At 47.3% G+C, this 7,579-nt stretch overlaps 1 protein-coding gene across 3 annotated transcripts in view; it reads left to right on the top strand.

Moving 5' to 3' along the window:
• TDRD5 (tudor domain containing 5) overlaps nucleotides 1–7,579 on the top strand; it is a 107,923-nt gene continuing 100,344 nt past the window's right edge. Inside the window, exon 1 of one of the 3 annotated variants that reach the window (XM_077277672.1) lies at nucleotides 1–128. The gene's annotated coding sequence lies outside the window, so the exon portion shown is untranslated. Of the gene's footprint in view, nucleotides 129–352; nucleotides 629–7,579 lie in introns of those variants that run through there. The other 2 variants (XM_077277671.1, XM_077277670.1) reach the window with 2 other exon arrangements.

Raw genomic sequence — 7,579 nt, 5'->3', positions numbered from 1 at the left:
CGACATGACCGCTGCAGCCGATCATTGTCCTGAGAGAAGACGCCTGCAGGTGCATCGTGTGACTGCTCAGGCCAATCATTTGTCAGCCCATGAATGATGAACGACCTCTGAAGTTGTGGGCGAGTGAGGTAGTATTGCTTATAGTCATGTTTTATGCCATTAGGACTGGTTCACACTGAGGTTTTTGAAAGATGGATTTTGGAGCAGATGTTATTAAATTTAATTTAAAAAAGGACAAAAAACAATATCAGAAGATTTTTAAGAAGTCTGGACTTTACCATCAAAATAGCTGAGATGCCGTAAAGCAAACCACGGTAGTAAACATTCACCTTATCCGACTTGTCCAATGAGCACCTGACAAGAGACCTTTACTTCACTTCTTCTTCCTCCTACCGGTTTTCTGATGTGAGCGCAGGAAGACGGAGAGGAAAAAAAATCCATTTACTGTTTGACCCGACGCCATTTGTTTTCGCGCGGAAGAATCTACACAAACTAAACTGAGGTGATTGCAGTGCGGCGGAGGGATCTGGAGGCGTCTGAGTCCCGCGTTGGAGGAGACCGCGGTGCTGAGTAGCAGGAGGCGCAGTCTGCAGTACAGTCAGTGTCTGTGTCGCGGAGGAGTCGTCCAGTAAGCGCTTCAGTGTGCATTAGTGCGTAGCTTTACGCCGCTGTAGGACTGCAGGGAGGGATAGTTACTAACACTGGCGCAAAGTGGTCGGTATTTCCCAGCATGGCGCCCTCTGCTGCCAGTGCTGTACATCAGTGTCACTTTGCAGCCATACACAGGGTGCAAGAAGTGGTTGTGCAGCTGAGTCTGAACGCTGTTATGTCCTATTTCCCCCTATGGGAGGTCACATGGCGCTAATGGGTGACTAAGGCTAAGTTCACATTAGCGTCTCTGTGCGCAGCGTATCATCTGCATGCGCAAACGCATGCCAAAACATTTAAACACTTGGTTTGCGTTGATTATGCGCATGCGTTCGATATTTCCAGGAGGGCGTGTCAATGGGTGTGTCCTGGACATGCTTAGTCCGAAATACCCAAGCGCATGCGTACGCATGTCCTTGTGTACCAATGCATTCACATAGCCAGTAATGCGTTGTTTTGACGCAGCCATCCGCCTGCGTATGTCTGTGCTAAATTGACCCCTCAAAAAATGCAACATGTTACGTTCGCCGCACACGTGAAACAATGCATGCATATGCATCCGCATGCTAACGCATGTCCCTGCGTACACATTGTTAAATATATACAGGCGCATGTGGATCGATACGCAGTTATACGCTGCGCACACATGCAAATGTGAACCTGGCCTAAGGCTGCGCCGCCATGGAGCAAGGTGTGGGGGTTCTTTATAAATCGATCTCTGCTGGTCTCTTATTACTGGCAGTGCGGTGAGTCGCTGCACGGCTGCCCACCATTGATGGTTCACTATGGTCATAGCTGCCCACCATTGACGGTTCACTATGGTCATAGCTGCCCACCATTGACGGTTCACTGTGGTCATAGCTGCCCACCATTGACGGTTCACTGTGGTCATAGCTGCCCACCATTGACGGTTCACTGTGGTCATAGCTGCCCACCATTGATGGTTCACTATGGTCATAGCAGCCCTGAGCATTCTTCGCTGACCAGTTCCTTGCCATGTCTATGCAGAGACCTGTCAGTCGGCTGGAGAGGGGCTGGGAGAAGTTGGCCGGAGACTGCTCTGGACTAGTCAGCCGAGGACCGTCAGACCTGATTCATGGCAGCATTTACTCTACAATTCTGCATAAATCGTCTTGAAATTGAAAAGTCACCAATTTTTTTTTTTTTTTTTTTTTTGCATCGCGCAGTTTTCACGTTCATTTCATCTGCCTCTGCCAAAATGGCTGGAGCTGGGGAGTGACGCCGCACAAGTCCTCTAATTCATGACGAGCTGTGGTGTTTCTTACACCAGAAATACGTCGAGGGCTGGAGTAAGATTTGTGGAGATTCACACAGAGACGCACGCCACATCTCTGATGCTTCTCATTTATTAACCCTCCGTCAGGGGCAATATGTTTCATAACGAGTTTAGGGGCATTGCGCCTGTCCGGCACAGGCTAGAAAATTGGCTATATTTTCCTTTTTTAAAAATTTCAATGCTCTAAAAGTGATCAGTTACCTTAATAGGAATGTAATAAATGAGAATACACATAATCAGGTGTAAAAAAAAATGTTTAATAACCAGAAAAGTAATATGTTTCTATGTCTTGAGCATCCTCCTCACTCTCTCCATCTTGATCTGTATCAGACACATCTGGACATTCTTCCACATCATCTTCTGAAGCAATGTCACTTTCTTCCCCTAAATCTTCTAGCTGTAAGGGTCTGTCTCATCATCAATCAGTATATTTTGCACTTGCTCAACATGAAGGGCATTGGACAAGTCATTATTCTCCTCGCCATTTCAGAAGAAAAGCTGAAGCAAGAGAGAGAATGTGTTAGGGCGCAATGTGCCTGAGAAGCACAATCTTATTTCTAACAAAACCTTTTATGACAAATCCACAAAATTAGCACTAGCTATTCATAAAACAAGCTAAAAAAACAATTGGGATGAATGAAAACAGCAAATTCTAATCGTCAAATGTGTGACGCGTTCAGGGGCAATGAGCCTAAAGGCCCCGTCTCACATATTGATTTACCAACGATCACGAGCAGCGATACGACCTGGCCGTAATCGTTGGTAAGACGTTGTGTGGTCGCTGGGGAGCTGTCACACAGACAGCTCTCTCCAGCGACCAACGATCAGGGGAACGACTTTGGCATCGTTGAAACTGTCTTCAACAATGCCGAAGTCCCCCTGCAGCACCCGGGTAACCAGGGTAAACATCCGGTTACTAAGTGCAGGGCCGCGCTTAGTAACCCGATGTTTACCCTGGTTACCAAAAAAAACAAACAGTACATACTCACCTTCTGATGTCCGTCAGGTCCCTTGCCGTCTGCTTCCTGCTCTGACTGAGTGCCGCCGTACAGTGAGAGCAGAGCGCAGCGGTGACGTCACTGCTGTGCTGTGCTTTCACTTTACGGCGGCACTCAGTCAGAGCGGGAAGCAGACGGCAAGGGACCTGAAGGACACCGGAATGTGAGTATGTACGGTTTGTTTTTTTGTACTTTTACGCTGGTAACCAGGGTAAACATCGGGTTACTAAGCGCGGCCCTGCGCTTAGTAACCCGATGTTTACCCTGGTTACCAGTGAAGACATCGCTGGATCGGTGTCACACACAACGATTCAGCGATGTCAGCGGGACCTCAACGACCAAAAAAAGGTCCAGGCCATTCCGACACGACCAGCGATCTCACAGCAGGGGCCTGATCGCTGGTACGTGTCACACATAGCGAGATCGCTACTGAGGTCGCTGTTGCGTCACAAAACTTGTGACTCAGCAGCGATCTCGCTATGTGAGACGGGGCCTTAAGAAGCCAAAACACTGATATCTGATCTCCTGCAGCTCTGCAGCACAAGAGGCTTCTCAGGTTTCACACAGCCTTTAACCCCTTCGCGACATGCGCCGTACATGTACTGCGCATGTCGGGTCCCCTGCTTTGATGTGCGCTCCGGCGGTGAGCGCACATCAAAGTCGCGACATGTCAGCTGTTTTGTACAGCTGACATGTGCGCGCAATAGCGGCGGGTGAAATCGCTATTCACCCGCCGCTATTAACCTGTTAAATGCCGCTGTCAAACGCAGACAGCGGCATTTAACTACCGCATCCGGCCGTGCGGCCGGATATGACGTCATTGCCGACCCCCGTCACATGATCGGGGGTCGGCGATGCATCAGGAAGGTAACCATAGAGGTCCTTGAGACCTCTATGGTTACTGATGCCGGCCTGCTGTGAGCGCCACCCTGTGGTCGGCGCTCACAGCACACCTGCAATTCTGCTACATAACAGCGATCTGATGATCGCTGTTATGTAGCAGAGCCGATCGGGCTGTGCCTGCTTCTAGCCTCCCATGGAGGCTATTGAAGCATGGCAAAAGTGAAAAAAAAAAGTTTTTAAAAATGTGAAAAAAATATTAAAAATATAAAAGTTTGAATCACCCCCCTTTCGCCCCATCCTAAATAAAACAATAAAAAAAAAAAAAAACCTACACACATTTGGTATCGCCGCGTTCAGAATCGCCCGATCTATCAACTAAAAAAAAGCATTAACCTGATCGCTAAACAGCGTAGCGAGAAAAAAATCCGAAACGCCAGAATTACGTTTTTTGGTAGCCGCGACATTGCGTTAAAATGCAATAACGGGCGATCAAAAGAACGCATCTGCGCCGATATGGGATCATTAAAAACATCAGCTCGGCACGCAAAAAATAAGCCCTCACCCGACCCCAGATCACGAAAAATGGAGACGCTACGAGTATCGGAAAACGGCATTTTTTTTTTTTTTAAGCAAAGTTTGGAATTTTTTTTCACCACTTGGATAAAAAATAACCATGTTAGGTGTCTATGAACTCGTAATGACCTAGAGAATCATAATGGCAGGTTAGTTTTAGCATTTAGTGAACCTAGCAAAAAAGCCAAACAAAAAACTACTGTGGGATTGCACTTTTTTTTGCAATTTCACCGCACTTGGAATTTTTTTCCCGTTTTCTAGTACACAACATGGTAAAACCAATGATGTCGTTCAAAAGTACAACTCGTCCCGCAAAAAATAAGCCCTCACATGGCCATATTGACGGAAAAATAAAAAAGTTATGGCTCTGGGAAGGAGGGGAGCGAAAAACGAAAACACAAAAACGAAAAAGGGCCGCGGCATGAAGGGGTTAAAGTTAGGAAGGTACTGGGAGGAGGGTGTTTCCCAGACAAACCACTGAAAATAGAGAAATGAAACTAAGTGAGCTGCGCCTGTCAGATCAGTTGCCCCTGACGGAGGGTTAAGAGGTGTGCATCGCTAAAGGAATCGGGAGCGTCTGACTCCAATATCTCCAGTCCAATCGCCAATCAAGACCAGCGTGCACATCGCCGGGCAGGGCCGGCTCCAGGTTTTTGAGGGCCCCGGGCGAAAGAGTCTCAGTGGGCCCCCCCCTTTAAAATATATCACGATTCATGATGCCCAGATACAGCGGAGAAATATAGGTATAGTACAATGCCAGATTTCACTTCTTACATGAGTGATAGCTATTGTAAATTCTGCAGTGTATATATACAGGGGAGAGGTACTGTGCAGTGTATATATACAGGAGGAGTGGTACTGTGCAGTGTATATATACAGGAGGAGAGGTACTGTGCAGTGTATATATACAGGGGAGAGGTACTGTGCAGTGTATATATACAGGAGGAGTGGTACTGTACAGTGTATATATACAGGAGGAGTGGTACTGTACAGTGTATATATACAGGAGGAGAGGTACTGTGCAGTGTATATATACAGGACAGGAGGAGTGGTACTGTGCAGTGTATATATACAGGACAGGAGGAGTGGTACTGTGCAGTGTATATATACAGGACAGTAGAAGTGGTACTGTGCAGTGTATATATACAGGACAGGAGGAGTGGTACTGTGCAGTGTATATATACAGGACAGGAGATGTGGTACTGTGCAGTGTATATATACAGGACAGGAGGAGTGGTACTGTGCAGTGTATATATACAGGACAGGAGGAGTGGTACTGTGCAGTGTATATATACAGGAGGAGTGGTGCTATGCAGTGTATATATACAGGACAGGAGTGGTACTGTGCAGTGTATATATACAGGACAGGAGGAGTGGTACTGTGCAGTGTATATATACAGGACAGGAGGAGTGGTACTGTGCAGTGTATATATACAGGACAGGAGGAGTGGTACTGTGCAGTGTATATATACAGGAGGAGTGGTGCTATGCAGTGTATATATACAGGACAGGAGTGGTACTGTGCAGTGTATATATACAGGAGGAGTGGTACTGTGCAGTGTATATATACAGGAGGAGAGGTACTGTGCAGTGTATATATACAGGGGAGAGGTACTGTGCAGTGTATATATACAGGAGGAGTGGTACTGTACAGTGTATATATACAGGAGGAGTGGTACTGTACAGTGTATATATACAGGAGGAGAGGTACTGTGCAGTGTATATATACAGGACAGGAGGAGTGGTACTGTGCAGTGTATATATACAGGACAGGAGGAGTGGTACTGTGCAGTGTATATATACAGGACAGTAGAAGTGGTACTGTGCAGTGTATATATACAGGACAGGAGGAGTGGTACTGTGCAGTGTATATATACAGGACAGGAGATGTGGTACTGTGCAGTGTATATATACAGGACAGGAGGAGTGGTACTGTGCAGTGTATATATACAGGACAGGAGGAGTGGTACTGTGCAGTGTATATATACAGGAGGAGTGGTGCTATGCAGTGTATATATACAGGACAGGAGGAGTGGTACTGTGCAGTGTATATATACAGGACAGGAGGAGTGGTACTGTGCAGTGTATATATACAGGACAGGAGGAGTGGTACTGTGCAGTGTATATATACAGGAGGAGTGGTACTGTGCAGTGTATATATACAGGACAGGAGTGGTACTGTGCAGTGTATATATACAGGGGAGTGGTACTGTGCAGTGTATATACTTCAACAGCCGCCCAGCCCAGGCCCCCAGCACCTGTCCTGTATATATATTATATACACTGTATCTATACAGGCTGTGCTGGGGGCCTGGGCTGGGCGGCTGCTGTAGTATATATATATATATATATATATATATATATATCAGCTGCAGCCGCCCAGCCCATGGCCGCCCCAGGTCACCCAGTCCCAGACTGTCAGAACATACAGCGATATAGCATTGCACTCACTCAGGTGCTGGTAGGAGCTCCGTCTCCTCCATAAGTTCAGGAGTGCACACAGTCAGGAGATACAGAGCAGGAGAACTCTCCGCCCACAATGTCACGCTGGCTGTGTCCTTAATTAACCCCTATGTGTGCCTGGCCCTGCACTGACAGTGAGAAGATGCTTGTGCCAGCGCAAATTGAAAGGGTAGAAAGGGTTAAAGCAGCCAGATGGCTCTATGACTGTGTGAGTGGGCCCCCCTGTCTCGTCAGGGCCCCGGCAATTGCCCGGCTAGGCCGGGTGTTGACGCCGGCCCTGTCGCCGGGCCTAATAAATTAGGGTCATAGCCTTGGGATGACTTTTTCAAACTGCTGAAGGGAACGTAATCCTAGGAAAGGGAGTATCCCTCTATAAAAATGAGCATCTGTCACTTATACTGTTCCCACCACCCCTACACCAGTACAGTGTTTATCCCACAGGGGCTTCCTTCCGCTCTGTTAGGCTTATTTATCCAGTGGGTGCGTATCCCCAAGCCAGCCTCTGAATTCCCACTTGTCCCCTCAGTGCTTTAGGACACCGTGCCAATAGGGAACCACTCTTGGCTCAAATGCACCTTTGGAATTACAGTAGGGGTTCTCCTTTGGTGCCTTTTCCACAGGAGGACATTTTCATCCCTAGTGTCCCCGCCCTCTTAGTTTTATTTTATTTTTCAATTCTTTACATTTCACCAAGATAAAGCATTACTGTACCTAGGTCCCTCATTTTTGCCAAAGAGCTCTCCTCCAGTCCACTTGA

The sequence above is a fragment of the Ranitomeya variabilis genome, chromosome 8, assembly GCF_051348905.1.
Source record: "Ranitomeya variabilis isolate aRanVar5 chromosome 8, aRanVar5.hap1, whole genome shotgun sequence".
In the NCBI taxonomy this organism is placed as follows: Eukaryota; Metazoa; Chordata; class Amphibia; order Anura; family Dendrobatidae; genus Ranitomeya; species Ranitomeya variabilis.
This window is presented reverse-complemented; position numbering and strand designations above follow the sequence as displayed.